General features: G+C 43.2%; 1 protein-coding gene and 1 long non-coding RNA gene across 2 annotated transcripts in view; both read right to left on the bottom strand.

Annotated features, from left to right (window-relative positions):
* Nucleotides 1-25,379, bottom strand: part of RORA (RAR related orphan receptor A) — a 737,001-nt gene that overhangs the window by 602,075 nt on the left and 109,547 nt on the right. The gene's annotated exons all lie outside the window — the stretch shown is intronic.
* The window catches only part of LOC116564535, a 28,703-nt gene continuing 18,329 nt past the window's right edge, over nucleotides 15,006-25,379 (bottom strand). Inside the window, exon 3 of the long non-coding RNA XR_004274950.1 lies at nucleotides 15,006-18,989. This is a non-coding gene — a long non-coding RNA (uncharacterized LOC116564535). The remainder of the gene's footprint in view (nucleotides 18,990-25,379) is intronic.

Below are 25,379 nucleotides of genomic sequence, written 5' to 3'. Positions count from 1 at the left end.
AAATCTTTATTTTTCTTAACCAAATAGTCCACAAGATTATCTGTTACCACAAAGTCCCTGTGAGATAGGTTATCATCCCCATTTGAGAGATGGGGAAACTGACTTGTACAAGCCAGGGATAAGACAAGAGCTGGATCTTCCTTGCACACAGCTGCCTGTGGAGCTCACACAAAGAGCTTCCACAATCAGCAGAATGTAAGCTCCTAGTGCCTATTAAGGCAGCTCAGTGCCACTGAAAATCAGTCCTGGCCGGGCGCCGTGGCTCACGCCTATAATCCCAGCACTTTGGGAGGCCAAGGCCAGTGGATCACTAGGTCAGGAGTTCGAGACCAGCCTGGCCAATATGATGAAACCCCATCTCCACTAAAAATACCCAAATTAGCTAGACATGGTGGTGCACACCTGTAATCCCAGCTACTTGGGAGGCTGAGGCAGGAGAATTGCTTGAACCTGGAGGCGGAGGTTGCAGTGAGCTGATATTACGCCACTGTACTCTAGCCTGGGTGACAGAGTCAGACTCCATCTCAAAAAAAAAAAAAAAAAAAAATCGGTCCTGTCCCATCCCAAAAGGACATCTGGATAAATACACCTGGGGAGCCATTTTGTGAGTGCTCATGATACATTTCCCATCGTGCCCTCAGATCAGCTCTCTGGTGCAATACTTTGGGAAACACTTCTCTGCTAGCCTGATATATGGATTTGGGTTATTTCAAGTCGAAAATATTTATTGGGCATCGCCCATGTAGAAGGCACATGTGCGTGGCAATGGATGCAAAAAATCAAAAATAGTGAGTAACACAAGGTCTTGGCATCCCAGAGGCTCTTACTCTACTAGGGGAGACCAACATGAAGCATTTAAAAATAAGGCCGAATGTGGGAAGTACTGTAAAGAGGCAAAAGCAAACAAGACGGGGAGGTGTTTCCAGTGGGGCAGACCGTGGAAGGGCCTGTGGAGGAAACGGGATTTGAGCAGGGTCCAGAAAGTCAGGCAAGACTGACTCACAAACAGACACGAGGGAAAGGGGAGAGAAGCCTGCCTTGCCTGGTGTGCTTCCCAGCACATTGGGCTGGTTAAATATCTAAATTTTAATCAGCTTTCTGCATGCAAAGGAAATAAAAGGAAATGCTACATGCCTGGAATTGCTATAAACCTTTCCCCAGGATTTACCAAGGTCCCACATTTTCCGGCCTTGACTCCTTCTCTGACCTCAGTTCTGTCCCTCCCTCTCCTCCCTCCCCTCATTGCATCCACCTTGTCCTCCAAGGGGGCCCCAGGGCTTTCTGCTTGTCATTTTCCCTCTGCCTGGAAGGTAAACTCCATCAGAGCAGGAACTTCCCAGTTACTTACAATTTTATCCTCGGTACTTGGCACAGAGTAGGAGCTCAATTAGTATCTTTGGAATAAATAAAAGGATAAAATAAAGTTCTCAAGTACAGTAGAAAGGAGCTCAGAAACGTAGAATGTCTTCTTGGATAATTCGTCTGGCTGTTTTTAATTTTTTTTTTTTTTTTTTTTTTTTGAGATGGTGTTTCGCTCTTTTTGCCCAGGCTGGAGTGAAATGGCACGATCTCGGCTCACTGAAACCTCTGCCTCCCGGGTTCAAGCAATTCTCCTGCCTCAGCCTCCCGAGTAGTTGGGATTATAGGCATGCACTACCACGCCCAGCTATTTTTGTATTTTTTAGTAGAGATGGAGTTTCTCCATGTTGGTGAGGCTGGTCTTGAACTCCCGGTCTCAGGTAATCCACCTGCCTCAGCCTCCCAAAGTGCTGGGATTACAAGCGTGAGCCACCGTGCCCAGCTGGCTGTTTTTAATTTTTAAAATAGGTGTTTCTGGGCTGTGAATGGTGACTTCACCTGCCCTAAACCACAAGGACTAACTAGTATTAAGTCTGATACACCGTGACCTTTCATTTCCAATGTACTTTTGCAGTTTTCGAATACAAGATCATTTCAGTCTGCACAAGAAGGGGTTTGGTGTTTTAATTCCTACTTCACAGCTGAGAAAACTTATAATCAAGGCAAAGAAACTTCCCGGTAGTCAGTCAATAACTGCAGGAACTAAGAATGGAACCTGAGTCTTCAGCCTGGTATGTTGGGCCTAGAAGGGAATTGCTACTCCTATCTATCTTCCCTGTCTATTCTATCCTTCCTCCCTCCCTCCCTCCCTCCCTCCCCTCCTTCCTCCCTCCCTCCCTCCCAGGCCTAGAACAGAATTGCTACTCCTATCTATCCTCCCTCCCTCCCTCCTTCCCTCCCTCCCTCTCTTCCTTCCTTCCCTCCTTCCTTCTTCCTTCCTTCCTTTCCTTCCCTCCCTTCCTCCTTCCCTCCCTTCCTTTCCCTCCCTCCCTTCCTTTCCCTCCCTCCCTCCTTCCCTCCCTCCCTCCTTCCCTCCCTCCTTCCTTCCTTACTTTTCTTCCCTTCCTCCTTCCCTACTTCCCTGTCTCCTTCACTGCCTCCTTCCCTCCCAGTCTCCCTCCTTCCTTTCTTCATTCCTTCCTTTTTACTTTTTTAAGAAACAATGCCTGGCTTTGTCACCCAGGCTGGAGGGCAGTGGCGTGATCACAGTTCACTACAGCCTCAAAATGTTGAGCTCAAATGACCTCTCACCCCTCCTCCTGAGTAGCTAAGCCTAGAGGCACATGCCATCATGCCCAGCTAATATTTTTTATTTTTTGTAGAGACAGGAGTCTCACTATGTTGCCCAGACTGGTCTCAACTCCTGGGCTCAAGCAGTCCTTCCATCTCGGCCTGCCCAAATGCTAGAGTTACAGATGTGCACGCCCAGCCTGCTACTCAGGGCTTCCATGTCTCAACAAGGGAATGTAGTGTGATCTGAGGAAAATCTCACCCTACAAACAGGAAATATTAAGCAAGTTTTGACAGTTACTCCTCCTTTGCTTTGCTTTAAAGTGAACATAACTTCTCTTGATTACTATTATTGGAATGTCTAAACTTAAAAATAATAACTACTACTTAGGAGCAATCGTTATTTTAACTGTGAATTAAGATCATGAGTCTTTTGTTTAAAATGCACTTGTGTGTTCTACTGAATACTTCTAAAGGTTCCGGGCTGTGATTCCCTTGCAGGCAACGCATGCTTCAGTTAAATTTTTCATTTGCAAATTAGGTTCGTTTACAGCCCAAAATGAAAAGTCAACATCAGACAGACCAAGAAACGGGGCCATTCTTTACCTAGAAGGAGTAATTAGCTGAAATATCTGTGGGGAAATTTTATCTTTCACATATTGTCAATTTTACAAAGGTATGAAAGAATCACTGTAAAAACCTCAAGAACACACCTAATTACGGTTTACCCCAGTGACTGTTCATATCTGCCTGTTTACTCAAATTGGAATGGGAATTGAAGACAGTCCTTGGATGAGACCACACTCTACAATATGGAATTCAGTAAGGAGGTTCCGGTTCACAACCTCCAAGTGCAAAGTTTGGGCGAATTCATTTTGTATATGTCTATCTATAGATTTAGACGGCCATGTAGATGTCAGCTCTAATTATCTCCTAAAGGGCAGTCTATACTGTCCCCCACTAAATCCCCAGTGGGGGAAGGGAGACCTTTCCTTGGAACGTTACCTCCCTATTTATTTAATTTTCTAGATAAATCAGGAAGGTACAAGGAGAATGGAAAGGTAAGCTCACACGTCACAGGCATCCTCACAGCAGTGGGACATTAGGCTGGTGGTTATCTACAAAACATTACTTATGAGTTCAAAACTAACACATGCAACGCATACCTCCTACCAGAAAAAAAAAAGCACAAGATCTTTTCATCACGATTGTGTACCATGTTCAGCTCTGGCCATTTTTATTTCCAGCAAGTTGGATTCATTCCATTTTTAGTGGCAACTCCTTTAGGAAACAATCTTTTTAAACTTGTGTTTTGAGAAATGAAGTTAATGGGCCAGAACTAGTTTATCATGAAATACTCATCAAGTCAGAAAATACATTTCAAATCCTCCTACCCTTAGGTGAATGAAATTCGTTTGTAGGACACTGCTGGCGTAACTATCTAAAGGTCATCTTTCTAGTTACTGAAGACAGTTCTAAAATAGAAAACTTGGGTTCACTACTATTACCTTTTGTGAAACTTAATTTAAAAAGAAGGAAACAAGTTTGATACTAAATCTAATGAAGTAGTCAATCATCTTAAATTACAGGAACAGAATTCAAAAGACCCAGAAATTGCCTTCTTTCCTCTCCCCACCAACACCTAGAAATGAGTGGTCAATTTTTTTTATTGAGATGGAGTCTCACTCTGTCACCCAGGCTGGAGTGCAGTGGCACAATCTCAGCTCACTGCAGCCTCTGCCTCCCGGATTCCAGCGATTCTCCTGCCTCAGCCTCAGAGGCAGCTAAGATTACAGGCATGCATCACCATGCCTGGCTAATTTTTTGTCTTTTTAGTAGAGACAGGGTTTTGCCATCTTGGCCAGGCTGGTTTTGAACTCCTGATCTCAGGTGATCCACCCGCCTCGGCCCCGCAAAGTGCTCGAATAACAGGCATGAGCCACTGCGCCCTGCCTGAGTGGTCAATTTTTGAAGTGTTCTAATTTATTACAGCATTTTGAAAAGCTGGAAGAACGGAGGCTGTACATGAAAGAAGCAGAGCATTGTGCCTTTCTGCACTCCCCGGCTCCAGGGCTATCCGTTGCTTAAGGGTCTGTGGCAAGAGATCTCCAGGGCCACCTATGGCTAGAGAGTTGGGATCATTCATTTGGCATGGGGCTGCACTCCCCATAATGGAAAGCGGCAATGACGCATTCCTGTGGCTCTGGTTTTCAATATTCCTTATCAGCCACCACATTATCTATCACCAGCACATGCCCTCATGTTACAATTAACTAGAGCACAGCTTATCTTACATGCCTTACAGTTTAGGCTAATGTCTTTCTGAGATTTGGGAGGGGTTAATCACATCCCTGGTATGTTGATTCTTACCAGCTTTAATTTCAGAAAATTATACTACCTGGAATACTGGCATGAGAAACCATGCACTCAGACCACCTTGTATATAACTCTGTTATAACACTTATTCTACTGTGTGGATTGATAGTTTGTAAGACTGTCTCTTTCACCAGAATCTCCTTGAAGATAGGTAATGTGCCTCAATCTTAGCTGGTACATGTTAACTGCTCATCAAATGTCTGTATAGTGAACAAATTAACAGTGAATAGCTACTTAAATTCCTCTCCATGGAAGTACAGAGTCGCAGCAACCTCTACAGATCACCTACTCATTCACTCTTCAACCAATATTTAAAACATACTGAAGACGTCCAGATGAACAAAACAGATATGGCCCTCCTCTCAGGGTGTGGATGCTTAATAGAGAAGACAGACACCGAACAAGTAATCACATAAATGAATATCTAACTGTAAACTGTAACAAAGTAAGTGGAAGCAAAGGAGGGTCACGAGAGATGGACTTTTGCTGTGTGTGCTCCGAGCTAACCTGGACCACTCAGCCTGCCCAGCTCACACCATCTCCCAGGCTCACGGGGAAGGCGAGGGCTTTGCTTAAGAATGCACCCTAACAAACCCCAGGTCATCCCCTGAATCCTAGTTTTGGCACAAGCTACACATACATTTCTCCCAGCGCTCAGCACAAGGTTCTGCGCCCCGGTCCACGTCACTGCCCCACTGCGGAGAGTAGACGCTTGGGAGAATCTGTGCTTTCCTCCTTGTCAGTTGTCAGCAGGTGCAAACACCCAATCTTGGGGTTTCCATAGGAGAAGCCCCTCCTCAACCCGACTGACTTGACAAGCTCAGGGGTGCCAAGGAGTGGACTACAAAATGTCACACAGACAGTGAAATCTAACGTCTCCATGTCTTCCTTGAGTGGCCTATAAACATCCTTCCCTTAAAAGAACAAAATAAAAGCCCTGCTTCCCATTGTGAGTTCTGGCCTGTCAGAGCCACAGCTGAGGACCTCTGGCCTCCCAGGCCTTTCGTTTTTGCTCTGTATCCCCTCTGCTTCAGTTCCCTGACATCCAAAGCTCTTCTTAAAACATCCTTTGATATCCAATTTCCTTTTTATATGGCCCCTACTGTCAAAAGCACATTTTGTTTTCTCGCTGGAGAAGGGATCCAAATTCCTCTTCTGTGTACCCACAACTTCCTGGTTCTGCTCATATATCCCCAGGCTGGTGCACTTAATCCTCACACTCACTCAGTCTGCTCTTTTCCAGGGCTGCCTCCCAGACTGAAGCATGCACCTACTTTTTCTTTCTGTAATATACAACAATCCAATCTAGCTTTCCTTGCTTGACCATTCTTTTCCCTCCATGACAGCGTGTTACACATTCCGATTCCTCCTGGTTAGAGACTGGATGCTTTTTTAAAAACGCCCAACAGAGGCTTTTCAAAGCCCCAGCCCTTTGTTTAAGAATCGTTCTGTATTTTGAATATGAATGTTTCTTAATTTTGAATACCCAGTGGGCATTCAAAGCTAGATAAAAATTATTGAGTGTCTACTATATGCTTGGCAGAGATATCTGTTTAATAGCTGTGTTTATTCAAACACCTTCCTATCTCCCTGGTTCCCTAACTCCTTTCACTTATTTCAGGTGGGTAACTCGAGCACAGTGTGCTCTGGAGTATGGGAGAAAGCAAGGTTGTGAGCAGCCATGGAGAAGGCATGGTGGGATGTGGGCTGCCCTCCTCTCCTGGGCGGGGCTGAGGAACTTGGTGGTGGAGGACAGGCACTGAGCATCAGCAGGCTTCTTTGGGGCAGGGAGGAGGGAGCCTTCACAATGACCGCATGGGTAACCAACCCCCAGATAATTAAGAGTTAACTGGATAACATTTGGGATGATCCAGGCCCTCATTCCTCCTACCTACTCCCTTGAATCTGGTAAAGTCAATGTAGTGCCTTCCACTTTCCAGACATAAACCGTGGGGTTAAGAACTTTCTCCAAGGCCTCACAGGGAGGGTGGTGCCCCCTGCAGCAGCTGCAACCCACCACCACCACACACACCAAGACCTTGTCCCCAGCGCCCATAGCGTCTGGCCCCATTAACACTAAGGAGGCTGTGCCTGCCACTGCCAGGAGACCTCAATGACTCCAAGTCAGTGTGTGCACAGGCTTGAGGCTCCATACTAATTCTCACAGCATTCATACTGTCCTGGCAGCTCACCCCCAGAACAGATCGCAGGTTGTCAGCCAGCAGGTAAAGACCTCTACATGTGGGCAACACCAGGATCATCTGCACGCAGGAAAGAGGCCATTCCCATCCCACCCATTTACACAGGCAGGATACGCCCTGCCGCTTGGACCTAAAAAGGCCTCTGCAGGCACCACAGGGTTTATGAAACCAAAGAAAACAAGCAAAAAACTCACTGAATCAGGGGGAAGTAGCAGGGGCTTCTTTTCCCCTCCCCTAATGTTCACACTTTGCCAATTACAAAATAATTTGCCAATCTGTTTAATTTCCTTGGCAGCTATGGACATGCTAAACTCACAAAAGTTAATTCTCTGAGAGAAGAGAGACGGATCTTAGATAAACAAGGCTGCATCTGGGGAGGTGGGAAAAGCCACATGATGCATGTTCTCCTCTCCCCTTCCACCCAACTCACCTGTCATCCTCCTCGGCTTCCTCACTGCAAAACCAGCACTCCTCTCACGGTTGGCTATGCACAAAATATCCTTCTGTTCCCCTGGTCACATCAAAGCACCTTCACGCTATGCAGACAGGTCAGGAGGGAACGGAGAAAATTAACAAACGCACCTAGGTTATTTCTATTAAAATTAGTCCCTCAGCCTGTAGGCTCTGCCAGTTTCCATAGAACACAAACTCTGACGAGACTGTTGAAAACTCTTAACCATTCCAGGTTGTGTCAACAGCTTGCAAACACAACAGGAGGATGGTGACTGAGTTCTGCCTTTCCTTTTGGAATAGAGGAGGTATCAGGGTTTGTCACCAGTAGCGTTCATGTTTATCTTCACTGCTCTGCCCACTCCCCACTGCCACTTAAGGAGCATACGAACACCTTACTGGATAAAGACAAACATCTGTCAATTGTCTATAAGGTCCTGATGACACGTAGCTTTTGCCTACTTCTCCCCTCCTGTCTTAGCCCACTCTCCCCTGCACTGTACTCAGATCCTTCCAGAATTCTTCAAACAAGCAGGTAGAGTTCCTCCTGCCACAGGGTCTTTGTATATCCTGCTCCTTAGCATGGAGCCCTCTTCTTACTTGGCGATATGGTTTGGCTGTGTCCCACCAAATCTCATCTTGAACTACAGCTCCCATAATTCCCACACATTGTGGGAGGGACCCAGTGGGAGACAAGTGAATCATGGGGGCAGTTTCCCCCATACTGAACCATCTGATGGCTTTATAAGGGGAAACCCGTTTCACTCAGTTTTCACTCTGTCTTGTCTGCTGCCATCTAAGATGTGCCTTTTGCCTTCCGCCATGATTATGAGGCCTCCTCAGCCACATGGAACCCTCAGTCCATGAAACATCTTTTTCTTTATATATTATCTAGTCTTGGGTATGTCTTTATCGGCAACATGAAGATGGACTAATACAATTAATTAACCCTTATTCATCCCTTTGGATCTCAACTCAAAAGTCACTTTCTCTGGAGCAGGAGAGTCTCAAATGTACACTCTCATAGCCCTTATACATTTAGACTGAAGCATGTTCCACAGTTGGGTATTATATATAGTATTCATGAAATTATTTATCGAAGGTCTGTTTGCCCACTAGAACAAAATTTTCATGAAAGCAGGAACAATGTGTGATTTGTTCCAACAGGGAACATGATATTTACTCAATAAGTATGTTTAATTATTAGATTAATTAGTAATTTTATCATGCCATACCTCTAGTGAAACATTGTCTAGTGGTTCCCATGACATTTCATAAAGTCTGAAGTCTTCCAAAACCATCTGTAATGGAATCTCACCCAATCATAGGAATTCAAGATTATTTAGTATTAATCCCGTCAAAGGTAGTCTGCTCTTCTGCCAAGGTCACTGCCTGACTTTGCCTCAATCATTGCCCCTCATCTGAAATAGCTTCTTTTCTCTCCCCTCTGACTATTCAAATCTAATCACACATGAAAATTCAGGAGCATGTGGCCACCACAACACAATGTAAAGAATGTAGCTCTAGCTCAGAGTCCTAAGTTCAAACTCATCCAACATGACTTACTCTCTCTGTCACCTTGACCAAGCCACTTGCATGCTCTGAGCTTCTCTCTTCTAAAAGGAAAAAAAGTGATACCTACAAGGCTATTGTGAAAGTTAGAGCAGTGAACAATTTCCTAGCACATGGTAGATACCTAGGTAACTGTTAGCTCCATTTGCATTTTTCAGGTGAGACCATCACGAACCAACATCTATACAGTGAAAAGTTGGCATAATGGAGAAGCAGTATGGGCCAAGTTCATCCACAAAATCAGTTGCCAGGAAAACACAGCTTTATCTTCACAAGCTGGCAAGGCGATTATCAAAATTGGTATATGGTTCATTGCCAGTGGGGTCAGGCAGGCCCTGGAGGTAGGTCTGCTCTTCCTGGTGCCAAAGCAATCTATAGTCAAAATGATTTGTTTCTTAAAGTGCCCTGAAAAACACTAGTTTTTATCAAAGGTCAGCATCCTGTGTCTTTGACCAGCTTGTTCAATGAGGAAGGGTTTTGACAGCACCTCCTAGATGTTCAACTTTCTAGTTATTACTGGAGAAGATGCAAATATATTACACATGGGCCTTTCCCACAAGGAACAAACAGTATAGCCAGAGAGAAAAGAATTACTTTGATCAGGTGAGATTATACAGAATTCAGTTTTAATTGTGTGCTATAGACTAAGTTCAGAGGAGAAAAAAAATATCAAAAGAAAAAGTCATTCATTTAATAAGCATCTATTAAGTATTTACCAAACACAGAACAATAAATTAAAAAACCAAAACATGCAGGTCACGGTGGCTCACGCCTGTAATCCCAGCACTTTGGGAGGCCAAGGCGGGTAGATCACGAGGTCAAGAGATCGAAACCATCCTGGCCAACATGTTGAAATCCCATCTCTACTAAAAATATAAAAATTAGCTGGGTGTGGTGGTGTGTGCCTGTAGTCTCAGCTACTTGGGAGGTTGAGGCAGGAGAATTGCTTGAACCTGGGAGGTGGAGGTTGCACTCTGGCCTGGTAACAAAGTGAGACTCTGTCTCAAAAACAAAACAAAACCAAACAAAACAAAAATCCAGCTTTTGAGGAGCTTGTAACTCTCTCCACCTGTGATTCCCTTTGTTCCATCCATCCAAATCCTACTCACCCATGAAGGCCTTGGTCAAATCACACAACCCCCATGAAGCCTTCCTTAACCATTCTGGACCAGCTCCCCAACCCCCATCTATGTTTCTCAAAAATTCACACTGATTTTACCACTGACCTCATATTTGCATGGCCTGTGCTGTCAAATACAGTCATCTCTACTTGCATAACTCTCATTTCACTCTTTTTCCCAGCCTATACATCTTTCCATCTATTTATAAGCTCTGGTGGGCCAAAGGCCCTTAAATCTTCTGCCACAGGTTTAAAACAAATGCATTTTTATTTGAATTAAAGTAGGTCTTCCTAAGAAGCGGTGCAAAGCAGAAAGAGGGGGTAAGGATGGAAAGTACCCTTTATGGAACACATGCTATGTGCTGGGTCCTTCCCTCAGGCCTATTTAAATCTTTATAATCCTAGAAGAAGGTACTGAGTCTTCTTGGAATCCTTCCTCTCCTCCCACACGCATCTTCCTGAACATGGTCACTGAGCAGCCAGCATCTGCCCACCTTGGCCCTGGCTACATTCATTGCTTGAGTGGGAGTATATTTAACTGTTTCCAAAAACAGGGAGGTAATTACTTGCTGTATCCAATGAGCTGGAATCACCCGTGCTCTGCTTGTTTCTAATACGCCCATCGGCCAAAGCTAAACACACAGGAGACCACCATTAGAAAACGCAGGCTCTTTTTGCATGACTGCCTAGTTGAACAAATTCACAAAGGTAATCCAGGTAAGACCATCTAAGAATACAAAAGTTTAAAAATGATAGGTGGCAGTTTTGCTAGGATGTACAAAACTGCAGTACTTTTTTTTTTTTTTTATTTTTAAAGGAAGTGCACTATTCTCCATTTCCCGAAAAGTTCTTTGTTCTTTTGCTCTAACAAAGTAAATTATTCCTCACCTTGGGCAAGTTGGTAGGAACGTGAGAAAATTACATTAAATCAGACATCCTTGAGATCAAAATAGATTGGAACGGGGGTTCTCTTTGTTTAAAATAGTTCTTCAAAGAGAAAGCAAAAGAGCTTAAGGGAAGAAAAAGTTGTCAAACACCCTCAAGCACTTTGGAAGCACCTAAGATCTACAAACTATTGATATGTTAATTAAAATTTACTTTTATCTAGTATAGGTGCTGCTGGTCATGGTCCCATTACCCTGTGGCACTTTCGGCCTCTTGAATAAAATTTCATTTCTTGAAAGACATTAGAAAATGCTTCCTTTTCTCTATTTCAGATGGTTTCCTCTCGCTTATTGCAATTTAACAAAACTTCACTCAGCTTAAAGCTGGACACCAAATTCCAGAGAGAATATACTATCCATTCACTCCAGTCACCAGCAGCTTTCTGACCAGATCAAAAACAAACCACACTGGATAGGGAACAGAAAAAGTAGAAAATTTTCATCAGTCAGTAATTAATAACTCTGTATTTACCAGTTACCAGAGTAGGACTTCTCTGGAATTTAAAATGTCTACAGAAAGAAAATCCTTTTCAGCAATAACCCTTCTCAATAATCTGCTTCAATTCTGCGAAGCCCTCTCTGCTGAAAATTCTTTTGGGACCCAATATAAATGTCCATGGGGCAGTTTATCTATCTCCTCTGGTTCTACTACAGAGAAGATACCCTTTCCAGGTTCTCGAAATTTCTTCCTTAAGTGATCCCCAGTACCGTACTTGATCTTGAACAAATCAGAAAATAATGTCATGCAAAAGAGTAAACTCAAACCATCAGGAGGCAAATTCAGACTTTTAAGTGTCTAAGGAGTGTTGTGACTTTGCAGGGAGTCAGTAACTTTTTTTATATTAGTCCGTGTTTTGTTTTAAAAAGTTGATCCCATGCACTATGTTATTGCTAACAGAATTTTTACTTTCTTCTGGAATAGAGGTTGGCAAACTATGACCTGTGGGCGGAATGCCTGTTTATATAAATAAAACTTCATCGGAATCACAGCTATCCCTATTTGTTGACATATTACCTATGGCTCCTTTATTCTTACAGCAGCAGGCAGAGTTGGGTCGTTGTAAAAAAGACATTGCCTGCAAGTACTAAAACATATACTACATGACCGTTTACAGAAAAGTTTGTAGACCTTTGTTACTACTAAAACACTACCACTAAGATGCACAGTATCAAAACTATTACTCTAAGCCAGAGTAAAACACACTGGCTATCTTAAAACCTAAAGCCAACTTTTATTGTATGATTAATTCAACAGTGGTCATTTTGGAGACCTCCAAACAGCCATAATTGCCTTTTATCATCTAATTTGCCATCACCAACTACAAACTCTGTTTTGGCATGTCAGTTGACACACCCTACCAAAAAATTAGGAAGGCGCCAATACTGTCTGCAGAAAGCACTAACCAGCAGCACCGTATAATAACAACAGGCCAGGTGCACAGTCTCATGCCTGTAATCCTAGCACTTTGGGAGGCTGGGGCAGGCGGATCAGGAGGTCAGGAGGCTGACACCATCCTGGCCAACATGGTGAAACCCCGTCTCTGCTAAAAACACAAAAATTAGCCAGGTGTGGTGGTGCGTAGCTGTAATTCCAACTACTCGGGAGGCTGAGGCATGAGAATTGCTTGATCCCAGGAGGCAGAGGTTGCAGTGAAGTAGATCATGCCATTGCACTCCAGCCTGGTGACGGAGCGAGACTCCGTCTCAAAAAAATTAACCAGTACCATAAGCACCGTTCTAAGCATGTTACGTGTATTGTTATGTAACCAAGATGTAAGATGCACAAGGGTAGGGTTTTGTCTGTTTGGTTCACTACTGAGTCCTTGTAACTTAGAACAATGGGTAGCACACTGTAGCCACCCAACAAAAATTTGGTAAATGAATGAAAGTTAGTTCTCCCATAAACGCCATGGGATTTATCCTGGTATTGGCAAAATGACACCTAGAGATTTGAAACCAGGTGGTTTCAGTCGACACCTCACTGCCTCTGTTATGATGTGGTTCAGCCAGCACACCCTCCTCCAGCCCATCTTGTTTTCAATTAAGTAAAGACCCTTTGGCAATGGAATAGCTAAATCTAACCTGATTAAACAGTAAGCATTTACTGGGAGCTGATTTACTTAGCACTGTATTAGAAACTACAAACCTAAAAAGAAATCTAAGACGCTTTTGCCTGTGGCACATGCAGAATAGTATGCTTGCTAAAAGCATGGACTCTGGAAGACTGCCTAATGCTCCATCCTAACCACGTTATTTCCTTGCTATGTCACCTTGGCAAGTTATTTAGCCTCCCAGTGCCTCAGTTTCCCCATTGGTAAATGGGCATGATTACAGTATCTAGAAGCTTGATCCACAGGAACAATACCTATCACATTGTAACTGCTAGTATGTACCTGTGAGGGATTTATTACAGTCATGTGCCCCGTAAAGACATTTTGGTCCACGATGGAGCAAATAGGACAGTGGTCACACAGGATTATAATGAAACTAAAAAACTCCTACTGCCTAGGGATGTAGCCATCAGAATGTCTCATGGCAATGAGTTAATCACATCTGTGGTGATGCTGGTGTAAATAAACCTATTGCACTGCCAGTTGTATAAAAGTACACGGAGAATTATGTACAATGTCTAATCCATGATAATGATATTAAATGACCATGTTACTGGTTCGTGTATTTACCGTTAGATGCTTTATATTGTTACTTTAGAATGTACTCTTTTTTAATGTTAATGTAAAACAGCCTCAGGCAGGTCCTTCCAGAGGCATTCCAGAAGAAGGCTCGGTTACCACAGCAGAGGACAGCTCCATGCATGTCATTGCCCCTGAAAACCTGCCAGTGTGACAAGATGTGGAGGTGGAAGACAGTGATATTGATGATCCTGGCCCTGCGTAGGCCAAGGCTCACACATGTGTTTGTGTCTTAGTAATTTTTTATTTTTATTTTTTTTTGAAAGGGAGTCTCGCTCTTGTCGCCCAGGCTGGAGTACAGTGACATGATCTCCGTTCACTGCAACTTCTGCCTCCCGGGTTCAAGCAATTCTTCTGCTTCAGCGTCCTAAGTAGCTGGGATTACAGGTGCCAGCCATCACGCCCAGCTAATTTGTGTACTTTTAGTAGAGACAGCATTTCACCATGTTGGCCATGCTGGTCTCCAACACCTAACCTCAGTGATCTGCCCACCTCAGCTTCCCAAAGTGCTGGGATTACAAGCGTAAGCCACTGTGCCTGGCCTGTGTCTCAGTTTTAAACAAAAAAGTTTAAAGGGGAAAAAAAAAAAAAAAAGATTTAATCCAAAAACTTTATATAATAAAGATATAAAGAAAATACTTGCATGCGGCTATATAATGTGTTTTTTAAGTTAAGTGTTATTACAAATGAGTCAAAAAGTTAAAAATAATTTAAAAGTTTACAAGGTAAAAAACGTTGTAATAAGCTAAGTTTATTACTGAAGACAGGGAAAAAAGTGTGTATTTTAGTACAGCCTAAGTGTACAGTTCTTATAGAGTCTACAGAGGTGTACAATGACGTCTGGAATCCTCGCCTTCCATTCACGACTCACTCACTGACTCACTCAGAGCAAATTCCAGTCCTGCAAGTTTCATTCATGATAACTGTCCTATACAGGTGTACCATTTTTTAATCTGTTATATGGCTCCTTCTTACTGTACTTTTTCTATGTTTAGATACACAAATGTTTACCACTGTGTTATAATCACCTGTAGTTTTCAGTACAATGACATGTTGTACAGGTTTGTAGCCTGAGAGCAACAGGCTATTCTGACTACAGCATCTAGGTTTGGTAGTGTAGTAGACTATAGCATCTAGGGTTGTGTAAGTAACTCTATTATGTTACCCCAACAAAGAAACTGCTTAACAATACATCTCTTAGAAAGTATCATTGTTGATAAGCAATGCATGATTATATGACATGTATTTAATTCTGTGACTGGGAAAATAAGAAACTCCCACCTAAGTCAATTTATGAGTCACACTGCATTCTATTTTATAACCCCACGTGCTGGTAGACAAAAGCCACAAGCTGTTGAGTGCTGATGGTTATAGAGTTTTCCACAAGCCCTGGAACTCTCCTCCCCCACTACTTACCCTGGTAAATTTCTACTCATCCTTCACGTCGGACCTTAAATGTCACTTCCCTGTGCTAACCTTCCCTGACCTCCTTGTCCTCCACCTGGATCAGCGTCCACAACGCAATCCCTATACTCCGCATGCACTGTACTTCTTCCCCATGAATGCAGAGCTCCTGGACTTGTGCAGTAACTGTCAGCTACATGTGTCTAGATGTTTGTTTCCTTGTGTTTTGTTTTCTTCTGCATTCCTGCTTCACACACAGGAGACTTCCATAAATGTCTGCAGCCTGAATGACTATGCAGTGTACACCTCCCCCCCAAAAAGGAGAGATTATTGTGAGTCTGAAAGTCTGCAGTAAAGTGAACCAGAGATAGTGACACAATAAAATGAAGAAGGCTGAATGGTTTGCAGGTCTCAATTTTATTTTATTTTCTCTTTTTAAAGTGAAGGAACAACAGCAGTGTGTGATTTCTGGAGAAGAATGTGTATAGCTTATCCACAAATCTCAAAACCTTTGTTAAGTAGTTCTAGAGGTAGGGCTGGGTTTTGTGTTTGGTTGAGACAGACACAGTGATTAAAGGAAGGCATGCTTTCTGGTGCACTGGTTCCTTTGCCGCGAGTCTGAGAATTACCACTGCATTCCTCAAGGAGGAAAAAAACCTTGGTAGGGAGATTTTCTTTTCAAATAATATTGATTTGGTGATTGATGGCAATACTACAAAATAAACGTTTACTTTTTGTAATTCAATATGGTTCTTGAGTGGTAACTGTTCTTGTCAAGTTAATATACATATAAGTATATAATCTCTTTCTTCTGCTCTTTAATTTGCAATTATTCATTTCAGAAATACTGATTCTTCCTAAAGCATAAGGTATGGGTTTTCTTAAGATTCTCACCTATCTTATTTCCTAACATATTTATCAAGTATGCCCTTATTTTTATGAAAGTATAAACCTTATCTCCATTTAGCTAGCAGAGATGGAAAATAAAAAATGTTTTAAAAACTAAGGAAAAAGAATTGGTCTAATATGCAACGCAAATGAGTGAATTTTATAAAAGGCAAAGATAAAAAAAGTTATAATCCCTTTGGCATGCCATTCATTAAGAAAAATTCTTCCTAAGGTCTATGAGTTTTAAATATGCTTAGCAAGTCAATCATTTATTCATTCATTCAATTCAATTAATATTTATTGTGCATTTATTCATTCATTCATTCATTCAATTCAACTAATTTATCACACAACCCTGTATGTATAAAGCCTCCCGCCAGGTGTGGAAGGCTGGGTTCACTGAGTTAGACATGTACCCGAGTAACTGTGCCCGTGAAGACGGGGATAATGTAACTGCACTATTCCCAGTGTGCTCCATGAACTGATGCTGGTCCTCAAATTGGTCATTGCTGAGGCAAGAGAAGTACAGAAACTGAGAGTAGGCCTTCAAAAGCTTGCCCATATATGTGATTGTATCATTTAGTGTCTATTAACTGTAATACATAAAAATGGAGCTTGTATTTTTCACTGCCTTTTTCTTTCTCATTGTACTTTATAAAGTATTGAACCATGATGGACTGGGGGAAATGGGGCCGGTTCTTGACCACAGAAAGTCTGAGAAGCCTTGCTCTAGGAAAGGTAAAGTAGCATGGGGCAGGGAAGAGGGAGAGCAGGAGAGCATGCACGTTTCCAGCCTGGGAAAGGGAAGCAGGAAGCAATCTGAAAAGGCTCCCCCAGGGGGCGTGGCATTTGAGCAAAGCTGAACAGGATGGGGATGGTTTGGAGGCAAAGACAGAAGAAAGGACGTTTTGAGGCAAAGAGAAAGGCGGCGGCCAGGAAGTAAAGGGTTTACGTAGGGTGCCATGCGTATTTAACGCTCTGTAGAGCACAGAGCAGGTGAGTAATCACGATAATAACAGCAGCTAACATTTATTGAACACTTACCGCAAGCCAGGCTCTGTGCTAAGAACATGGTGGGAATTATCTCATTTGTTCCTTCCAACTACCTGCAGGGACACTGATTTGTGAAAATCATTCCCAGACAGACGAAGGATATTAAATAGGAGGTGAGAGTGCCCCTCGGGGGAATGGGCTTCAAGAGCACAGGCAGACAGGAGTCAGATGCCATTCTGGGACAGCGGGGCACCAACTCTACTGTCTGTCTCCTCCTGGACGTGGATGTGGCCTTGCTGGGCCTTAGTCAGGCTTGTCAATGTCCCCTTTAAGTGGTAGGCATAATATTGCCCTGCAAGTTCTTCAGGAATGGCGATGTGAGTCCAGGGACAAGGATGAATGGGCAGGGAAACAGAAAGCACTGGCTTCCCAGGTTTGGCACAACCCAGGCTTGCTGCAGGCCCCTTCTTCACAACCCTGGGGACAGCTCTGCTGAGTGGCGCTGCACTGGCTCCTGCTGTGAGTAGCCCCCTGGAATAGGTAAGAGTTTGTGCCTCTGGCTCATTAAATGTACACCTTAATCTAACCTTACAAGGTAAGTGTTCGGCTCCCAGTTAGTACCGAAATGCTGCATTTGCTTTGAAGTAAGCATGAAGTGATTTGTATAGACGTTTCGAACTAAAGCCTAACTGCCTCCAGAGATGCAGGAATTAAGACCAGAACAGGAGATGGGGGCCAGGACACAGATGGAGGCCCTGCCTCCCAGGCTTAGGACCTGAACTTTGATTCTGGGGACAGCAGGGAACATAAAAGTCATATGGGAGGTTCTTTACCGCCACAAAGAATGTTCTTTCGCTCAGCAGGACAATATGTTGGGAAGTGACAAAGTAGCTCATGAGGGCCTCGGTCAGGTTCTCTTGAGGAAAGCAAAAGGGCTGGAATAGCCCTTCCTAAACCAGGTGCCGCCAATGCTTGTGGTTATTCCCAGGTCTACATTTTATAGACGGGGTCCTAAAATGTCTGGCTAGGACGTTCCTGAGCCTGTTTTTTATAATTCAAGACACACACACACACACACACACACACACACGCGCGCGCGCGCACACATGTATATACGCATCCTCACGTTTTCTTGAGATCACTGCTCAGAAGTCAGCATATTTGGTCTGGTCTACTTACCAATTTGTGAAACACTCCAGCAACTTTTAAGATGTCAAGCGCCATAAAATCAAAGTCCCTGTTATTGTGGTAAATCGACCTTCGTTGCCAAAGCAAAGCTAGAGACAGAGTTAACCATGGCAGCCACGAATAGCTGTTCTTCAAGGGCCAAAATCATGATTTTCAATGTTTTTCCATCTGAAATAGGGGAACATTACTCACTAGAGCGGAAACTGTCTCCTGTCCCATGAAGCTAAATTCCTACGCCAGCAATATGGTCTCAACAGAAGCCCTGAAAACAGAAATGTCATTCCGCAAAGTTCTTATTTCAGCCAACAAAGCTTTAAGTTTAGACTTAACTGTGAAACTGAAAATTTGGCTCACCACAGAGGAAACTGGAGAGACTTTTTTTTAAACGCCAGGAGACTGATGTCACTGCTTTGCCTATCCAATGTCATCTCATCCCTCTCCCCCAAAACCCAAGCAAACTGCAGTAAGCGACAAACGGGTGAAATTTCAGCTTTACCCCTCAGCTGGCAGGCACTTCCAAACTCATTTAAAGCCCAGGTAAGTTTTAGCTTTAAAACACTTGTCCCATTAGCATCTATTCCATGAAAAACGGGCGGAGAGAAAAAAAACCAAAAACCTATGTTAACATGATCTTTAGCAGAAAAATGCAGTGTTGTTAGGCCTGGTTTCTCATACAGATTTCTTTACGGTATCCATATTTACTAAAATGTTTATTGCTGTGACTGCAATAAATTGGGCATTAATATTTACCCCTGTTGCATGAAAGAACTTACTGTCCCTTTTCTGCAAGTATTTGGAGTCAGAGATTCCTTACGTAAAAGTGCTACAGATGAATGCTAAACCTGCAGAATGGTTTAGCAAGATACTGGGCTCTAACCCACGCTGATGAAATTGGTTATATAATTGGCATTGCATCACGGATGGCCATCCCTATAATTTGTTCTTGTCATTTCAATCAGCCCAAGTAAGTGCACCCCTTCGGATTTAGAGTCCCAACCAATATCTGCCCACACAGACGTGGTCAAGACAACCCCCAGGGCCTTCGTATGTTGCCTCTTTGTCCAGACGGTGTAGGAGCCCATTTATGACATCAAAATATTATGTAAACTCTCGCATCGTTAGAGTTATGCATTTAGCCCATTCATTTAAAACTCTGACAAGTTATTTAGCAGGACTTTAAAAAATATTTATAAATCCCAGGAGCATCTACATTTATTTGAAAAATAGTGCAGAACATGTTGCTGGTACAGTAGGCACTATTTGGTGGCAGGAGTCTGTGGCTTCCTCTACCCCTAGTGAAGCCTAGGGGACCCCAGGGACCCAGCACCCATGGGTTTAGAGTCTTGAGTGTGGTCCAGTGAAGACACTGCTCTCTTTCATATCTCCAGAGCCCATGAAGGAGCTGGCTTACACGTCCTTTAATTTGGCTCTGTTTACTGGGAGGTGCTTCACCATGAAGGGTAATGGATATTCCAAAAAAATGCAAATAGCAGCCACATTCAAGAGCACCATTTAAAATGAAAACACACATGAGGTCTCTCAGCAAACCACTAGCTTTAAAAGGAGCCTGGCCAACTTGAAAGACGGGACACTGGATCCTGGACACACTGCACCACACGGCCTGTTGGCCATAGCCCTGCTGCTTCTGACCATGGAATTTCCAAAACAGACTCCCTCAAGGAAAGCCAAGAGCACATTTTTGTGGCATTAGAGTGAAGTGAGGTTTCTCTTTATTAGAGAGAGATGGCATTGTAAATAGGGTCATTTTCCCTCACAGGGTACCGGTCTCCAAGAGACTGCCTTCCCAGAGAAGTGCCCTGGGAAGGAAAATGCCTCAGTTAAGGTACCACATGCTTTGAGGGACTCAAGCTGTCTACAGACAGCCTTGGGAAGGGGAAGGATCCATTTCAGCATCACGATTTTTCTGAACCAAGCACAGGGCTTGACAATGTGGCCACCAGAACTGAATGATCCAGTCATTGTCAATGCAAATTACTGCAAGGAGGACCCAAGGGCCCAAAAGCCATGAAGTAATGAACAAGAGGAGGCTCAGCTCCAGAGGGCAGAGGGCTTCCTTTAGGAGGTGAGTCATGAGCTGTGTTTCGTACTGGCAGAGAAGAAAGCTACACGGGTAGGGTAGAAGATAGTGGGCTGTGTCTAGGCGACAAGATGAATTGGATGAGTGGCTCATTGTCAAAGATCCACCATTAATGAAACACTGTGGACCAGGCAATGTAAAGGTGTCCCATCGGAACCCATATTTTTTGATCTCTTAACACTTAAAAAAAAAAAAAAACAACACTGTTCTGGATGCAAAAGGAACCGTTTTAGCAATGAGGGGCAAGATGAGTTGGGATGGCAGGGAGACTAGCTTTGAAAATGGGGTAATGATTTAGTTGTGGTATAGATGGCATTGGGAGGAAGACGGTGAATACAGGAATGCAAATTACTAAATTAGATGCAACCAAGAGATGACTCCTGAGCAAATTATCAGACCTACTCCCCAACTGTGAGCCCAATTTTTGGATTTTAGGTGTAGACAAAACAGTATAGGGCTTGGCTATGTGTACCACTGGCCTACAGTACAACCTACTGCTACCCTACATTTAAGGGAACAGCAGTTAAAGACCCCACATTTCCTCTTCCCCTAAGCACCTCACAGCATATTCACCTATCACCGGACACCCCATTCCTGGACCACGTGGCCATTCCTTTGAGATGACTGATTCAACAAGGTAGTGAAATAGAGAACTTAACCAGATGATTACAAATGCCATTGAAATGTGAGACTTTCAAACTAGAGAGGGCATGAAGCTCAAGTAATATGCTCATTTTAGGGGGGCAGAAGCAGAGGCTGAAAACACTGATGAGGCTTCCCTAGGACCTGGGAGAGCTGGACTGGGTGCTGGGTGAGTTCTCTTCTCGGCTCTAACCCTGAAATACTAGAGGAAGCTGAGAAATCTTTTTTTTTTTCTGAGCCTCAGATTCCACATTTGTAAATAGAAAAATATAACTAAATGGCTCCTAGGTCCCTGCTAGCACTAACTTCTTGTGTGATCAGTGCTTCTAAAATTGCAATGTGTCCAGGTGGGGAAGTTCATTTACCCCCTATCTGGTTTATGCTCACTTAAGGGAGTGATTTCTTTCCTCTGAGGCTCTCATCTTGCCCATTATTCAGAGCGAGCTGCCTCCTGGTGTGCTGTCAAAATACATCAGCTTCAAAGACAAACACACACCTTTCCATCCCAGTCCAAGAGAGTTTACTGTATAATTTATGATAATGTTAAGTCTGTTTCTCATAAATGTTAATGGTGCTACATTTTTTTTCATAGATGGGTAATTCTCAGAAAAGCAGCTGGATGTTAAAAGTTATTTTCTTTCTTTCTTTTCTTTTTTTTTTTTTTTTAACAACATAAACTGCCTCAGCCAACAAATCAGATTAAAACAAAACTCTCCAGCTTTGCAGGCACAAAGATTCTGTTAGTGATAGGAAGTAAACCCAAACAAAAATCATTCAAAGATTCCGTTCTTATAATTGTTTATCTAATATGATTTGATGAAGTTCACATTCACAGATTTTTCTCCATTTTAATGTGTAGATATTAAGAACTCTTTACCTTAATCCAATTCTTTCCATGCCTATAAATTGCTGAACTTGTACATTAGTATTAATCTAATATGCCTAAGTACCTTCCAAAGTAAATTCTTTCCTGCTAAAAATATTTTGCCATCAAATATTCGGCCTTTTCTCATCTATACAAACTGTAACCTTTACTTCGAAGTGCCATGCCTTCATCTTTTATACACTATAGAATTGTTTTGACTGCTAAATGTGCTTGAGGAATTCTCTCTCTGACATTTGAAAGTTGGATTTTGAAATCATTTGAATCTTTCAAAGTTATCCCCTGATGAAAGAAAATGAATCAATAATTTCAGGTTAGTTACTGTACTGGAGCTTCTGAAATTCCAAATTTTCTATTTTGAAGCATCACTTTATCAAAGAATGCAAGTATTCTTAATTTTTGATCCTGCGAAATGCAATAACCATAGACATATTTTAACCTAGAAAGATAAAGACTTCAAAAGTATACAGCCAGAAAAACACACAAAAGAACTATCTTAAATACCTTCAAATTGCTGGGGCTCAAGATACCTGGATTCTAATCCCTCTTCCATTTGATAACTCTGCAACCTCATTCATTCATTCATTCAACAAAGATGTACTGGGATTGACAGCAAGGTACTGTGCTGGGCATTAGTTACAGATAAATGCTAAAATATGGTCTCTACTCTCAGAGTCCATAGTGTAGGAAGAAACAGCCATGCAAACATCTGCTTGCATTCCTACTGCGTGGTGGGAACATTAATGAAGATATGCAGAGAGGGGCTGGGTACAGTGGCTCAAGCCTGTAGTCCCAGCACTTTCGGAGGAGGAGGCGGGCAGATCACGAGGTCAGGAGATCGAGACCATCCTGGCTAACACGGTGAAACCCCGTCTAAAATTAGTCAAGTGTGGTGGTATGTGCCTGTAATCCCAGCTACTCGGGAGGCTAAGGCAGAAGAATTGCTTGAACCCAGGAGGTGGACTGCACTCCAGCCTGGGTTATAAAGCGAGACTCTGTCTCCAAAAAAAAAAAAAAAAAAAAAGATAAGCAGAGAGTATTGGAAATGAAAGAGAGCAGGGGTGGGGGAATGTCAGCGTTTCAAGTTTTCTTAAGGAAGGTGGCACCTCAACTGAGCCTTCAGGCCTGCCCTGTGTCTCGGCTTCACAGGATGCTTGTGAGGCTCTCGTAAGATAAAGCCCGGGAAAGGCCTGTGAACTAAGGCACAAAGAGCCATAGTGGGATTATTTTCCATGGTGAGAAACAAAACTACAGCATAACGAGCGAGTTCTTTTGCATCTCTGGCTATTAATGAAAACATCCAAACATGATTTGGAAGTGGGTTTTAAAAAACCCAGCTTCAGCAGATTTTCTCAATCTTATTTGTATTTATAGAGGACTTAAAAAGAAAGGACTCTCTATCTCCATTTCATAGATGAGGTCATTTAGGCACGGGTCCCAGAGAGTTAGAGGACGACTCTGCCACGGGAAAGAGAAAAAAGCCTCAGCCAGAGGTCAGACAGCAGCTCAGGAACCTGGAGCAGGGGTGGCAACGGTGGGGATCACGTTTTCCTTCTGTGACACTCTCCCAAGGGTGACACTACCCCTGTCAAAATAGGGAGGAGGAATGATTTGTTTTTCCTTCAAAAAAAAAACAAGTGAGAAAGGAAACAAAATCCACATTTAAAACTCCCAAATGTTTTCTGAAACAAGTATTTTCTTCATTTTTTCCGAGGCAGACAAAGCAGGTGTTAAGGCTGAGTCCCTGCCATGTGAAACAAAGATGGCCGTGACTGCCTTGCACCGGGCGACCTGCAATACGGACCTCAAGCGCAAAACGAAATAAAGAGGAAATAAAAAAAGAATTCGTGAGGGTCAGAGTTTTTGGAAGTTGAACATGGGATGACAGCATGAGCTGGGTGTTGAAGTCGGGAAGATTCAGTTAATAGAGGAGGAGGAGGAGGGGTGGCCGCCATGGAGCAGTCGTGCAAGCAAAGGTGCAGGAACAAGCCCCCAGTTTACCCAGAAGGAGGACTGCTACCCAGAGAAGTTCTCAGGGGCAACTTTCATTTTTTAGTTTGTTTCGCTTTTTGAGACAGAGTCTCGCTTTGTCACCCAGGCTGGGGTACAGTGATGCAATCTTGGCTCACTGCAACCTCCACTTCTGGTCTCAAGCAATCCTCCCACCTCAGCTTCCTGAGTAGCTGGGACCACAGGCATGCATCACAATGTCTGGTTACGTTTTGTTTTGTTTTGTTTTTGCACAGACAGGGTCTTGTCATGTTACCTAGGCTAGTCTGGAATTCCTGTACTCAATCCATCTGCCTGCCTTGGCCCCCCAGAGTGCTGGGATTGCAGGCATCAGCCACTCATCAGGGGCAAATCTCCATCAGGGCTTCCCCCAGTAGGGCTCCCCAGGTTGGCCTTGAGGGCCACAATAAACTTAGGTATACCCCTTCCCTGTCCCCAACCACAGTTACTTCTTGTGGATTAAGTAAATGGCAGCAAGGACAGCAGGGCTCTATCAGAGTTGACTCATTTATTTCATGTATGCTTAATGTGCCAGACCCCGGGACATGAAGCTCTAGTGAAATCCAGTCTTTGTGTTAGACCTGCTCATAGATCTGTGGAGAAGACAGATGCCCACCCACTCACTATACTACTGTACAGTGAGGGGTTCAGGGCAACAAAAGAGAGGTGTGCAAATGCTAGGGGCAACCGGTGAGGTGGGGAGGGGTTCTGTGAAACAGATGATGGTAAAGGAGAGCATGAGCACACAGAGATGAAAACACACAGCACATTTTGGAGAGGAAAGAAAAGCCGATGTCAAATCTAATGTGGATGACCGTCTGCCTGGGCTGTGGTTCTCAGTCCTGGCTGCCCATTAGAATCATCTGGAGAGCAAATACAGACGGCACATGTCCTATATTTTGATATGGGTGGTGGCTATACAGATGTATTTCTACGTAAAAATTCATTAGGCCACATACTTAAAATTTGCATCCTTTGCTGGCTTAAATCACACCTCAATAAAATTAAAATACTAATCCCTATGCTCCAACCAGACCAATCAAATCAGAATCTGATATGCGAGCAGAGCTGAAGACTATTGTTCCAAAGGAGGAATTTTTTAAAAACATGCCCTACTTTAAATGCCACATATTTTTAAACACGAATCAAAGCCTTAGATTCCACTATCTACTAGGGAGAAGTTAACAAAAATAACTAAAATTTACTAAGGTTCTTGTTAGTGCTCTCTTTTTCTTAAATTTTAAATCAAGCCTTATTTCTTTATTATTATTATTTTTTTTTGAGACAGAGTCTTGCTCCGTCACCCAGACTGGAGTGCGGTGGCACGATCT

Source organism: Sapajus apella, unplaced genomic scaffold (genome assembly GCF_009761245.1).
Source record: "Sapajus apella isolate SASKATOON/1434 unplaced genomic scaffold, GSC_monkey_1.0 scaffold37, whole genome shotgun sequence".
NCBI classification, from domain to species: domain Eukaryota; kingdom Metazoa; phylum Chordata; class Mammalia; order Primates; family Cebidae; genus Sapajus; species Sapajus apella.
Note: the sequence above shows the minus strand (reverse complement) of the source record. Positions and strands in the feature narration are given on the sequence as shown.